The sequence below is a fragment of the Sus scrofa genome, chromosome 1, assembly GCF_054392235.1.
Source record: "Sus scrofa isolate SSC_HxYL_T2T_F1_AM1 chromosome 1, Sscrofa_HxYL_maternal_Yorkshire_Landrace_v2.0, whole genome shotgun sequence".
NCBI lineage: Eukaryota > Metazoa > Chordata > Mammalia > Artiodactyla > Suidae > Sus > Sus scrofa.
In genome coordinates, this window is record NC_139383.1 from 196,077,349 (window position 1) to 196,091,506 (window position 14,158).

The following is a 14,158-nucleotide window of genomic DNA, read 5'->3' on the forward strand; positions in this document are numbered from 1 at the left end:
TGCTATCATTTGTTACCAGATCTGTTTTTAATTATGTGATTGATCTTGAAAAATATGAAGCCAAATTGGATATTCATGACAGGAAGCTGAACCCTTTTATCCTCAAATGCAAACATTTTCTTTCAGAAATTACTCTTCACCCCTGAACATTTGCATCTTTAAACTTCCAATCTTAAACATTTTGCTGTTTCTTTTAAGTTCTGATTAGATACAATGGCACTCTGACTTCTGTGGTTGTATTAAGTCAATATTTTCCTGTCTTCTACTTCATTATCTCTTATTCTCATAAGTCTTTAGATCATAGGCAGTTCAGCTTTTTACCAGTGATTTCTGTCTGACTCTGATCAAAGCAAACCTCTTGTTTACTGTTTGTATTGTAATATACAGATTTGCCAAGGGGACAAGTAATAGGGAGCAAGGCATACAATGCAGTGGGAAATGAAAACAAGACCATGAAATAAAACATTACTAACATCACAGCCATGCTAGAAATTTATATTAGAAATCATAATACCAAATGGATATGATATCTGAAAAAATAAAATATATTAATGTTGTCTCATTGCTGTTTCTGGTTCTCCATTCCTCCTTGATCTTTAGTGAATGCCAATGCTGGGAACGGGAAGGAACCAGAATTTATTGGTCAAGAGCCAGATACTATACTGGGCCCTTTATTTCCTATATTTCAGCTATTTTCATGATTATTTCATGAGCCAAATATTTTTATTACTATTTTCCAGATACAAAAATGGATTCAGAGATATTCAGTGACTTATTACAGTCATGCAATTAGGAATTGAAAGAACTATTTTCTCAAGTCAGTTTAATTCAGAAACCCATGCTCTTTCTCCCATCTTTTTTGTTGTTTTCAGGCAAGAAATAGGCCAAGATGAGGCTAATGATGAAAAAACACATTTTCATACAGTAGTGAATGTATTGGCTCCTTGAATTATTACATAAATATTGTTATAATTTTATTATATTATACATTATTTAGAGTATGATATATAAATTATGATGATTTTGTTGTTTGTGAATATATAAATAATTATTTATTACCAAGTGTAATTTGAGGGTCAGCAATCCAGCAGACATGAATCCTTGTTAATGAAATGTCTACAGCTGTAGGAGCAATATGATACTGGTATACATAACCACAATCTAAAGTAAAAATATATGCATGGAAAGTTTCTACCTGGGAAGATCAGAGAAGGCTTCTGGGAGAAGGTGACTTTTGAAGATGGGCTTTGCAGTATGGGTTGGATCCAAATTTGTGGAAATGAGGGAAAGGGCCAGGCAAAGGGAGTGGTTTGAAATATAAAGCAAACCACATTTCAGTGGGTGCGTAAGCCTGTTCCGGCTGCTCTAACAAAATATCCTGGGCTGGGCACTTTAAACAATAGGCATTTATTTCTTGCAGTTCTGGAGGCTGTGAAGTCCAGGGTCTAGGCACTAGCAGATTTTGACGTTGGTGAGACTCCTGGTTTGTAGACAGCCGCCCTCTCACTATTCACAGAGCACTCCTTCAGTGCAAGTGTGCAGAGAGGGAAAACTCTAGTATCTCTTCTGCTTATTGCAAGGGCCCTGATCCCATCACAAGATCAATACTCTCATGACCCAGTCTAAACCTAATTCCCTCCCAATGGCCTCACTTCCAAATACCATCATATTGGGATTAGGGTTTTAATGTGAGAATTTGGGGAGGACACAAACATCAAGTCTATAACAGTGGGTATCCACTAGGTACAAGGAATGTGCATATGTCATTTCATTAAATTATTACAGGACTCTATTGGGTGGTATTGTCTGTTCTCTAAGCACCTAAGACACAAAATATTCAACCGGACTCAACCGTTGTCCCTCTGGTCACTCAGCTCTCTCACTTCCTGCATGTTTGTCCAGGTAAATGACATCACTGTCCATTCTGTTGCCTATACATGTCCTGCTCATAATTTTTGACTCCTCCCCCTCTGCCCCTCAACCTCATCAACCCTGTTGATTCTACCCTCTAAATGTCTCTGGAATCCACCCACTTTTCCAGATCCTGGCTGCCACTGCCTTGGTCCAGGCCATCACCACCTCTCATGCACCATTGCAACCACCTTTTACTAACTGATCTTGCTGCTTCAAGTCTCGCCCTCCCCACCCCCCACCCCCATTCAATCCATTCTCCACACAGCAGCCAGAAAGATCACTGTGGAATGCAGATTTGGTTACATTCTTCCCCTGATTAAAATCCTGTGAATGTTCTTCATTTTTTTTCTAGAATAAAGGATTCCTAAACAAAGCTTAAAGAGCCTTCCCTATCTGGCCTCTGTCTCCTTCCTCAGCTTCATCTTGGAACATTCTCTCATCCCACACAAACCAACCTCCAGTCACTTCAAATGCCTTTCAGTTCCCCATTTTTCTGTACCTCCTTTCTGTGCCCCCCCACTTGACTGCACCAAGGTGAAGCTCCCAACTTCCATCGCTCCCAGAGGGTGGCTCTAGAACAGAAAGGTCCATGTCTCTTTTCTCACCAATAAATTTATTTCAAATGGATAAATTAATTTTTTAAAACCGAGACTCAGAGAGTCTGTTACTTTCTCAGATTCATATAACTGGTTAATGTAGAGCTGGAGATCTGAAAAAATCTGTGTCTAAATGGAATGGTTTTCTCATAGCATCAAGGTATCTCTCGTAGATGGTTGAGTGTGAGGTGCTCAGTAATTCATTTTGGCTGGATCATAATAGCAGGCACACAAGAGACAAAATGGGAAGAGAGGGCTTTAATTATATTGCATATGGCCTTGTGCCCTAGGCTAAGGAATTAGGATTTTATTCTTCAGACAGTGGGGAGTCATAGATGGGCACGGAAGTGACATGAGCAGTGTAATTAGGTTTCCTTGCATCTTACAAAAGTGAAAGTGAGAGTAGAGAAAAATAAGAATTGGGAGCTTTCTGCCATGATCTTCATGCATGAAATAATACCACCTACTTTATATGACTTTTGTGAAAATAAGAATAAATAATGCATGTAGAAATGCTGTGTAGCCATTTACCTCTTTATAAAGGTCATAAGGTTTTTTTCTCCCACTTAATATTTGTTCAAGGGATGTTAAGCTTTGTAGCTACTTCCAGAAGATTCCTAATAAACCCTCTGAGGAGATATTCTCTAAAGGCAGTGCTGAGACTAAATGAAGTCTTCAAGCTACTAGGAAGTTGTAGACCTGTTCTGGGAGGCAAGAGAGGCTGCTGACTGGAGCAGCTGGCCATTTCCCAGGTGATAAACTGGGGTTGTGGTCAGAAAAGCTGGGAGGCACTGCTTTTAATGGGGGATCCCCCACTGGGAGCAGCTGCCAACACACTGCTGGCAACTCCTGCAAGGAAGAGCAGCTGGAAAGCATCATGGGAGGCAGCATGGGACACTGTGAGGAGGGGACCTTGTTGCCTGAAAGCCTCTGGCCTGTGCTGTGTCTCTCCAGCCTGATTTACTATGAAGGGGGAGGGGGATTAGACTAAGTATCCACAATGGGGAATAAGAGTTTTGATGTAAATAAAAATACAACTATGATTCCTACTACTACTTCTGCTACTGCTACTGTTACTATTACTACTACTACTGCTCCTCCTATATTGATTGAAGAGAGACAAAATTTAAGACCCAGAAAGCCTGTTTAGGAAATTGCACCTAGAAAGAAGACTGCCTATAAGCACAGTTCCTCTGGCTCAGGGTGTTGAGTTTGGCAGGTGTTTATGAGAGTGAATTTGAGACTGGGGCTTCTCTTTGGAGAAAGGAATAGCGGAATGTGCCTAGTGGAAGTTGTTCTAGAAGCCCTGGTGGACTGACTTAAGTCCTGGACTTGAGAAAAAAATTGGAGAATTTCTATAACCTTGACTCATTTCCTATTGGCATTGAGAATTGCATGCCAATTTAGAGAAGCCAACTTTCAGGAACAGGAGATCAATTTGCTCCTCTTGAGAGTTCCCATCATGGCTCAGTGGTTAAGGAACCCGACTAGTAACCATGAGGATGCAGGTTTGATCCCTTGCCTCGCTCAGTGGGTTAAGGACCTGGCATTGCCATGAGTTGTGGTGTAGTTTGCAGACGTGGCTTGGATCCCATGTTGCTTTGGCTGTGGTGTAGGCTGGCAGCTGTAGCTCTGATTCAACCCCTCGCCTGGGAACCTCCATGTGCCGAGGATGTGACCCTAAAATGATAAAAGACAAAAAAAAAAAAAAAAAAATTGCTCCCCTTGCATTCCCGAACACAAGCACACATTCTACAAATACTTGGTGCATTAGCCGGAATCTCCTAAACTGCTTTCTCTCTGACTCAGCTCTGGACTGGAGGTCTCCCTGGCACAGTGTTAAGCAGGTGAGGTAAAAAGGCTCTGGAGTGCAAGTCAAATATCCTGAGTTCTATTCCCAGCTCTTCTAAGAATAAACTGACGTGAACGCTGTCTACGACCAACCGGTTTTCCAGATGGTACCCAGGGATTTTCTTTTCTAGCATCTTGGCAAATGAATATGACTCATCATCTAGCCTAACAGGTCCTCAAGTAAAAGCTGAACATATAATTATGACCAAAGCTCTTTTACCCAATTTTTCAAAGAATTAAAATTAAATAAACATCTAGGAGAAATTGTTGTCTATGGGTGTCACAGGCAAGATTTCCCTATGCTTCTTATCAAAAGAAGCTATAAGTGGAGTGATTCAAAATTATCCCATGAAAGAGTGTCCCAAACCAACGTGGGCTTAACTGATGACTTCTTGCAGTCAAGTTGAACTTCTTTGCAAATGCAACTGAGAAAACTGCCCTTTAATTTGGAACTAGTTTAAATTATTTAATGAATCCCCTTTCTCTGTTAATTGGACATTGGGTTTAAGAATGAATAAAAATGCTTCATGTGCCACATAATAGCTAAACAGTGTCTGTGGCAAGCAGCAAAACCAGCTGACATTCTTGGAGAGAGGGATCAGTGGTCTGGTCTCAACCTCAGGCCTGAGAAAACCATTAACCAAACAACTTGAGTTTTATTTTTAATTTGATACACTGTGTTTAATGCAAAATGTATGGGCATTTTGAGAGACGGTTTGCTCAATTGTGGGGAATGGCTGTAATCCCAGTGGGTTTATCTTGCAGGCTTGGGAGGCTGCTGTTATTTCCTGGTGGGTGTCTAAGGGAGTAGGCAGGAGAATGTAGAGAATCCGGGCAAATGAAGCCTTATGAAGCAGTCCTTTGATTAGATTAGAACAGGCTTCTTTATCCCTGAGGGAGGCTGTGAGTTAGGCTGTGGGTGAACTGCCAACTCAGTCCTTGTCTGCTTTGTGACCATTGGGTCGCAGCAGGCATCCAGGAGACAGAATTTTTAAAATCCCTGGCTGGAGGTGGTAAAGTTATGGAAGTGCTTCCCTGAGGAAGGGGAAAGGGCATAGGCGTTTTGAGAGAAATCTTCCTCTTGATGCTTACCTGGCCATTTCTCACATTCTCTTCCTTCATCTAGCAAACAGTTCTTGAGTGCCTGCTATGTGCCAAACATGTGGCTAAGATAAGGTCTCTGACATGGAAAATTTCATTTTTGGTAGGCATGATTCCCCTCCAGATAATTAAGGCATGACATAAAAATTGTGATGCTTAAGCTATGCAGAGAATTCAGTGGGAAGATGAAGGACAGTGTGACTAAATATTTGGGCATGTCACCTTAACTCATTGTAACAAATATATATTGCATACTTGTGCTGTGCCATACACTGTGCTAGGTCCCAATGAAGGACAAGGTGGGGGCAATCTTGTTTGCATAGAGTTTCTAGTCTAGTGGGCCAGGAAGGCTTTTGAGAGAGGAGTTGGATCCCATTGGGTAAAAAAGAAAGAAAAAGAGAAAAGGAAAGGAAACGGCCAAAGACACAGAAACCTGGAAAAGCATGGAGTGCTGAGAGAATCACAAGAATATGTGTGTGTGTTGGGGATGGGGAAGAGAAGATAGATAACTGTGAGAAAGTTTCAAGAAACAAGGCAAGAAAAGCCAGGATGCCTGAAGCCATCTTTGAAGGCTTTGGCATGGCATGCCACTGAGTCTGGTTTTTTTTTTTATCCTGTAGGAACTGGAAGTCAAAGAAAGAGTTCAACAGGAAAACGTGAGCAAGCCCACATTCTAGAACAATTCCTCTAGCAGTCAGAGAGAAAAGAGGCAAGATATAACCTAAGGCTGCTGTAGCCAGTGGAGGAGAGTGGCCGGAGTGGTTGTACTTTTCTTTGTGAATTGCCCTGGGGAGGTCAAAAAGACAATGACTAAACGAAGGTCACTGGATGTGGCTGTTAGGTCAGTGAGGACCTTCCAGAATGGTGCTCTGGGTACAACTGGATGGTCCTGGTTTAAAGAATAACTTACAGGAAGGCAAAGGGGAGGCTCTAATTGTCCAGAGCACGGTTGCTTTTTAGTGGTTGTTCAGTCCAGTGAGTGTGGTTTGCTTTGTAAAAGAAAACCCAAGGAAAAAGGAATCCCATTGGGTTCCAGGAACCATGATGGTCCCTGAGAGTTGTATTTTGATGTTCGGTTGCAATGGTATGAGGTTTGTCCTTTAACTGTGAGGCCCAGGCCCACTATAAGGCAGCCTTTATTCAGTTCAGCTTGAGTGGCCAGCTCTCTTGAATTTGCAGGGAGTATCCCAATTTTAGTTTTCAGAATCCCATTTGCAAATCACTCCTGCGTCCCCAGTTCTCATCTTCTGAGGACAAAGCCGGGAACACCCAACCTGAGTTCTAATGGGGCAGGGAGGAGCTGCACCAAGTCCCAGATAATCTATTGGAAAGTCTGTAAAGGTGGAGTTACACCCCAGGGACTCTATCCTGTGATTGTCAGTTCTGTTTCCCCACCCAGTGATAGAGCCAGCCTGTTTTTCTGACTTTGTGACCTAGCTAGTTCTTTGCCATAATCAATGTTTCCATTCTTTTCCAAAATAAACATGTTGGTGGTCATTTGCAAACAGAGAAATGAAAGTTTTCCGTCCTTAGGTATAGTGCATATATTTTGAAAACAAAGAATTTAGGAAAGGCTTTTAATCTAATCTCTGGTTACTTTGTAATTTGTCTGGGGCATTAGACCTTAGGAGACTTTTTTTTTCTTTTAGATTCAGTTAAATTCTCTCTCACCCCACCCCTCCCCCTTCGGGCTTTGTTCTGAATTATCAGGCAGAATAGCTTGAAGAGAATAGGACCTTATTGTATCACATTTCGGGAATGAGCCATGAGGAAACAGGAGCCAAGCCTGGAAATGAGAACGTCCTTGTAAATGACCAAAAGAAAATAGGAATTAAAATACACAACTGTTGTTGTGCCAGAAAATTGTCTGCCCCCTCTGAACGCACTTGGGGTTCTGGTTTGCATTTATACCAGGTTTTAAAAGTAAGAAATGCCATTCTCCCTGCTCAAATGAAATGTAATTTCATAACTGCTTTGACGATACCCCTACTTTGTGTATCCATAGAAATGAACAGCGTAATACCCCTGAAAATCCCAGCTATCATACCTGTTTAATATAAAAAGGGTTTGTTTAGTCTGGGTGATGAATAACTTTATTTCAGAAAGAAGTGACTGATTAAGAGTTATGCAGATGTCATGATCACAGCTTATTTCTTGTTTACTGGGGGTGTCAGAAACAGCCAAGCTGTTTATGTAGCCACTAGGCTAAATTAGTACCATTATCACTTCAGTAAGCCTAGATACTACTGTGTTCTCTGCTAAAGAAACCAATTATAGTATCTGCTGGACGGTATATTAAATGACACCATTTAATTAAAGCCTAATCTCTCTCTGAATGAACAATATTTTAAATTATTGTACATTATTTCATTCAATTACTGTGAACCTCTGTCCATTTTTAAGCGCAGAAAAAAACTCATTTGGCACCCTGACGGCTGGGAAGAATAATTGCTGTTCTGTGCTGTGTCTGGTGCTCGCTGCCCAGGAACAGTCAATCCAGGACACACATCAGTTCAGGAGCTCTTTTAGTTTTAAAATATTTTAGATTTGTTTCTCAAGCCTCTAGGCAGCAGAGAGCCCTATTCTGTGATTGCCAATGGTTCCCTCCAAGGACTGGGGGATAATGGAGACCTCGAAAAAGAATATGTTTAGAGGAATAAAGCCATTAAAGAAATACAATTCCCATGCCGGGAGCAGAGCTATGTAACTGACTGGATAGCAATTCATTTCGAATGAATATCTCATAAGGGAATGCAAGAATTAAAATGGACTTGACAGTGAACTCAGGAGATAACCTCTAATGGAAAGAAAAATCCACTTGTTAGAAGAGGGTGAGTTTAAAAGAGACAACTGTTTAAAAAAGATGGGGGCAAACAAAATCTGAAAGGACCTTCATTTCTTATAGTCATTAACTCTGGAGAAATGTTGGCACACATTTGGGTAGCAGAGAGCAAGAGCCACTCACCAAATCTCAACAATATGCTGCTTCTGTAGCTGTATAATGTCAAGGACCATGGTATCTGGATATTGTGTGTTTATCAGTGTATCGAGCCATCAGTAAGATCCCAGCAAAAGAGAATAGTCGTGATGCACACCCTGATACTGGAGGAATGTTCTCCCAAACTCAGACGTGGGTGGGAAGGTTGGCACTCAACCCTAAGCCTTAGCAACAGGCCTTGCTACAGTAAATCCTTTGCAAATTTGTCTTAATTCCCTGGTGCCATAACCCTAATGTGTGAAATGAATGGTTCAAAGTCAAGCTGATCTAGGTCTTTTGGCCCCTCCTTGATAAGTGTAGCCTGAGTGCTGATTGTGACTTGAGAAATGGTTGTGGCCAACAGGGGTGATACAGGGGACCAGAGCACCAGGCAGGTTTTCTCCATTTGTGAATCAGTGTATCACCCTGGTCTGTTTTGTTCCCTTGTTGTTACTTTTTTTTAAAAGAGCAGTTTTAAGTTCACGGTAAGATAGAGAGGTAGGTACAGAGACTTCCCATTAGACCCCCCCCCCCCCCCCCGCCGCTTGCCCCACACATTAATAGCCTCCCCTGCTATTAACATCCTTCACCAGAGTGGTGCCTTTGGTACAATTGTATTAACACATCAGTATCACCCAAAGGCCAGGTTTGCTCTTGATATTGTACATTCTGTGTGTTTGGACAAATGTATAATAACACGAATCTACCATCATTACAGTATCGTAAGGAGTGTGTTTTTCACTACCCTAAAAATCCTCTGTGTTCCCCTACTGCCTATTCAATTATCCCCCCCACACACAACCCATGATAACCACTGATCTTCTTCCTGCCTCCACAGTTTAGCCTTTTCCAGAGTGTCATATATGTAGCTGGAATCACACAGTGTGTAGCCTTATCAGATTAACTTTTTTGACGTTTAAGTAAGGTTCCTACATTTCTTTTCCTTTTCATGGCTTGATAACTCATTTCATTTTAGTGGCAAATAATATTCCATTGTCTAGATGTACCACAGCTTACCTTTCCAGGTGTTACATTTTTCAAAGACAACTCTTAATTTTAAGTAATTGTCAACTCTCTACATCTAGGGAATATATGTAATGTCCAAGGGCTTTGGGTTCATTATTGTGACTATAATTTGGTCCAGTATAATCTAGAGGTTAAAGATGTGAGTTTTAGAGCCTCTCACTTGTTCACTCATTTAGCAAATATTTGCTGATTCCTAATAAGAGTCAAGATAGAAAAGAGACCTGGCCTGGGAAGACTCAGATTTGAATTCCCAGCCCACCTTTGCTAAACATAGAGTGTTAAGCATATTACTTAACTTTCCTCATCTGTAATGTGAGTTAATAATATACCCCTCATGGGACTTCTGTGAAAATTAAAAGAGTAAGTTTAGTATCTACCGTATAATAAATACTCAGTAAATAGCAAAACACATAATGATGTGGCTGTACATAAGTAGGTACCACTGATCTTCTTAGGATTATAGTTTGGCTTAGAGGCTAGAGACACATAAATATAACAAAAAAAAAGATTTATTAAAAGCAATACTTATGAACCAGCAATACTTACATACTTATGCCAGCTTGTGTGGGACAGTATAGTACACCTTAACCTCTACACACACACACACACACACACACACAATCACAAATATACAAATATAATTTTTTCATGAAAGCATACTCCCTGTTGAGGATGCTTCATAATTGGAAATGGCTATAGGATTGCTCTCTGCACTGGCAGATTCTCCAGAATCAAGCCTGGAATTATTAGATGTAATCATCAGGTTGAGTTACTGATACAAAGCCAGTTATTTGCCATCTGCCATTTGGAGAGGTATCCTTAGGTCCTGCTTGGATGTCGGCCCATTGCTATGCAGCAGAGGAAATGTTTCTGTCCAAATAACTTATCTCTCAGTTTCAAATTCTAATGTGAGAAAGGACTGTCAAATAGATGCTCTCTCTTCATGATCAAGGGGACAGTGGGCATTCATTATCCCTTTTCTGGGCAGAAACAATGGATAGAACATGTATTTGAGGATTTTAGGACAGAGAGCTAGAGAATAAAATATTTATAAAACTTAAACTTGGCTCAAAGATAAATTCAGTAGAAGTTTGGCCAGGTGGGAGAAGAAAGTCTTTTTCAAATGTTTCTAACCTGAGGCAGGGATAGTCAACAATAGGGAGTGTGTGGGGCTTGAAAATTATCAAATAACATTAAGATAATATGTGAAGTGTGTTGTGCAGAAGTCATATTTACTGTGGTTTCGCTGAAATAAAACTGGGTGTCAAGGTGTAGGCTCTGTGAGGAGACAGGTGCATCTGGGCCAGGTAGTTAATGGTATACGATCATTTCCAGGCAATGGTGTAACTCAGAATGACTGATCAGGAAACTGCATCTCCTATGGGAGGTGCAAGGGAATAGAGCAGACTGTGTGGAGTCTATGTCACAGGCAATTCGCTTTTACTATTACTTAACTTCAATGTACAAATGAGGAGACTGAGGCCAAGGTCACTTGGCCAGCAAATGGGGGAGCCAAAAGTTGTGGGTTTCTTCTCTGATGCTCCATTGTTTTGACAGGTAAGTGGCATTAATCTCATCTTATTTGCTCCTACTTCTGGGAATTTGACTCCCTAATGGTTATCTTCTCCCCTGACCCTGAACCAAACTTCCAGCTGCACTTTGAAGATTTCCATCTGCATGTCTCTCCAGCAGCATGGACAAGGCGTGTCTGAAAAAGTTCATTTCCTGCTCCACTTTCCATCCAGCCTGGACCTCCCAGTGCTCCTTCCTCCTGCCCTCTTACTTCTAAGACTGGGCATTTTCCCCCAGTTTTCCATCCTCGAATCTACTGGGCAATTTTCTTCCTTAACTCATTCTTCTCTGCCTTCCCCAACCAGTTCATTTGCATGTGCACTTTCTTTTCATTTCCATGAATACCTCAGATCTAGGCTTTGTAACCTCACTCTATACAAACACTATTGCAGTGGACCCTGTACTGGCCCCTACTTCCTACCTTTCCTGTTCTCACTCATCCATATGTACTTCTGAATAATTCTTCCTTCCTAAACCACTGCTTTGACTCTATCACTATCCTGGGAGCCTTCAGTGGCTCCCTAGGGCCACTGGACCTAAGTGTGGGAGCTTATACTATCCTTGTTGAATTTCATTTTGTTAGATCTGACCATCATTTTAGTCTCTCTGGAATGGTTCATGTTATTGATCTCTTCCTTTATGGCCTTGTATCGCTTGCGAACCTACATAACCGGGATAGTTCTGTTTTTCTACTTAGCTAGATTAGAAACTCCTTGAGATAAAGGTCCAGTCTCAGAGATGTCTTCTTTTTCCTGCAGATTTCAGAGTGAGTATTTCACACATACTTACTGACCCATTGGTTATTCAGTCAAGGGATGTGGATGCAACAGCAAGGAAATATGGCAACCTATATGGTGAAATTCAGAGGTTTTCACAAAACCCAGAAGACACGGAGAAGTCAGCAGAGGTGACACAGAAGCTGGAGTTGGGTAGACTCAGAGTGGGCATTGGTTGTCTTGGCCACACAATGCCCATCTTTCTTTCAGTTGGCAATTGCACTGTTCCTACCCGACCAAGGTAATCTCAATCAGAAATGAGCCTGTGGTCCAAGCTAATGAATGAGCATATTTCCTGTCCTGTTGGTTCAGATATGAGCATGCCTCATCCTTTTTTGGGCCAATAAGAGTCAATACCAGGACTAAATACCTCTTGGGGGATCTTTTTTTTTTTTTTTTTTTTTTTTTGTCTTTTGTCTTTTTTGTTGTTGTTGTTGTTGTTGCTATTTCTTGGGCCGCTCCCGCGGCATATGGAGGTTCCCAGGCTAGGGGTCCAATCGGAGCTATAGCCACCAGCCTATGCCAGAGCCACAGCAACATGGGACTCAAGCCACGTCTGCAACCTACACCACAGCTCATGGCAACGCCGGATCGTTAACCCACTGAGCAAGGGCAGGGACCGAACCCGCAACCTCATGGTTCCTAATCGGATTCGTTAACCACTGCGCCATGACGGGAACTCCCTTGGGGGATCTTTTTCTCCTGTTATTCTAAGATAGGAAGTAGATGGAGAGCTGCTGGTAGCCTTCTTGTCACCAAGAGGGCAGGCCTGTCTGAGATAAATGCAGCATAGAAGGACATGGAGCTTAGGGATGTGGAGAAACATCCTAATGGCATCATTCCTTGGCCCCTAGACCCGGGCATGGTTGAAGGTAATCTAGACGGGGTTTTATTTTCATTGCTCAAGTCAATAGATCCCCCTTTTCTGTTTAACCCTGCTCATGTTGGATATTCCATTACTTGTAACTGAAAGAAATCTAAGGAAATCAGAATTAAGTCCACTGATTTTTGTTTTGTTTGTCTTTTCAGGGCCACACTCATGGCATATGGAGGTTCCCAGACTAGGGGTCTAATCAGAGCTATAGCTGCCAGCCTAGCCACAGCCACATCAACGTGGGATCCAAGTTGCATCTGCAACCTACCCCACAGCTCATGGCAACACTGGATCCTTAACCCACTGAGCAAGCCAAGGATTGAAATCACAACCTCATTGTTCCTAGTAGGTTTTGTTTGTGCTGTGCCACGACGGGAACTCCAAGTCCATTGACTTAAAAAAAAAAGAAAGGGCATGATTTCGTTGAGCTGCCAGACTCCCATCTCCTCTTCGGATTTCCAGTCTCCACACTTTTACATTTTAGGTGTTTGGGTTTGAGTTTAAGATAACTTAGCTAAAACTGTTTTTCTCCCAAATACGCATTTATTTCAAACCCTCTATTTACCAGATGAAGAAACTCAAGATCAGAAATATGAAGTGCCTTTCTCAAGAACATACAACTAGCTAGAAGTAGGGGAAGGGCTGAAACCAACCTCTCAAAATTCTTAGTCCCATACTACTTCTTAAAAATATAAACAAAAGTAAGATAAGTAAAACTGATGATAACCAACATGTTATCGTATGCCTTATTGTTCCTCGTGCCAAAAGATTTTCATTTTTCATATTTACATCTCCACAAGGCCATATGAAGTGGGTATTATTACTCTGCATTAAAGGATTTGAGACCTGGAGAGGTTAAGTCAGCCTCTGGTTACAGAACTAGTAAGGGACAGAGGTAAAATTCTTCCCCAGGGCAACTTGGTCTAGAACCTTTGGAGCATATTTGAGAAGAGAGAGGTGAAGTAAGAGAAAAGCAGTTGCCCTGCCCCATATCCCCCAGCCAACCTGAGGCCACCTGCAGCTGCAGGGGAAAGCAGTTTACAGCATGCCAGCAGCTTTCCTCCTTAAGCACCTGCAGCTCAATTCTCCTGCTTGATGCCCACCCTCCATGAGTACACTGGTGTCAACAGAAGGTCAGGCGAACTCATGTCCCTGGGCACCCTCCACCATGGGGAATGGGAGTTAATGCCCAATGGGGTGATTAATGCCCAATGGGGTAATTTTGAGGTGTGTTTTACATGGTTTCTTAGAGCGTTCCCAGGGCCCTCAGGTGCCCTCAGTAGCGAATCCTCACTGATGCATGGGTTATTGGCTTTCTCCCTTTCTTATAGCATGTTCCCGCTGCTTCAAGTCTACTCCCAAGGATCACTGGGAGTAGACTTGTACTAAATAAACTGCTTCTGAAGTTTTTGTCTCAGGAGCTCTTTTGGGAGGAATCCAAACTAAGACACTAGTTTAGAGGGACCTAAGT

At 41.8% G+C, this 14,158-nt stretch overlaps 1 long non-coding RNA gene across 3 annotated transcripts in view; it reads left to right on the top strand.

Moving 5' to 3' along the window:
* Positions 1-14,158, top strand: part of LOC102160535 (uncharacterized) — a 365,378-nt gene that overhangs the window by 258,565 nt on the left and 92,655 nt on the right. The window contains exon 3 of one of the 3 annotated variants that reach the window (XR_014819401.1): positions 11,796-12,054. The exons of the other annotated variants lie outside the window; for them this stretch is intronic. This is a non-coding gene — a long non-coding RNA (uncharacterized LOC102160535). The remainder of the gene's footprint in view (positions 1-11,795; positions 12,055-14,158) is intronic. 3 annotated transcript variants of the gene reach the window in all.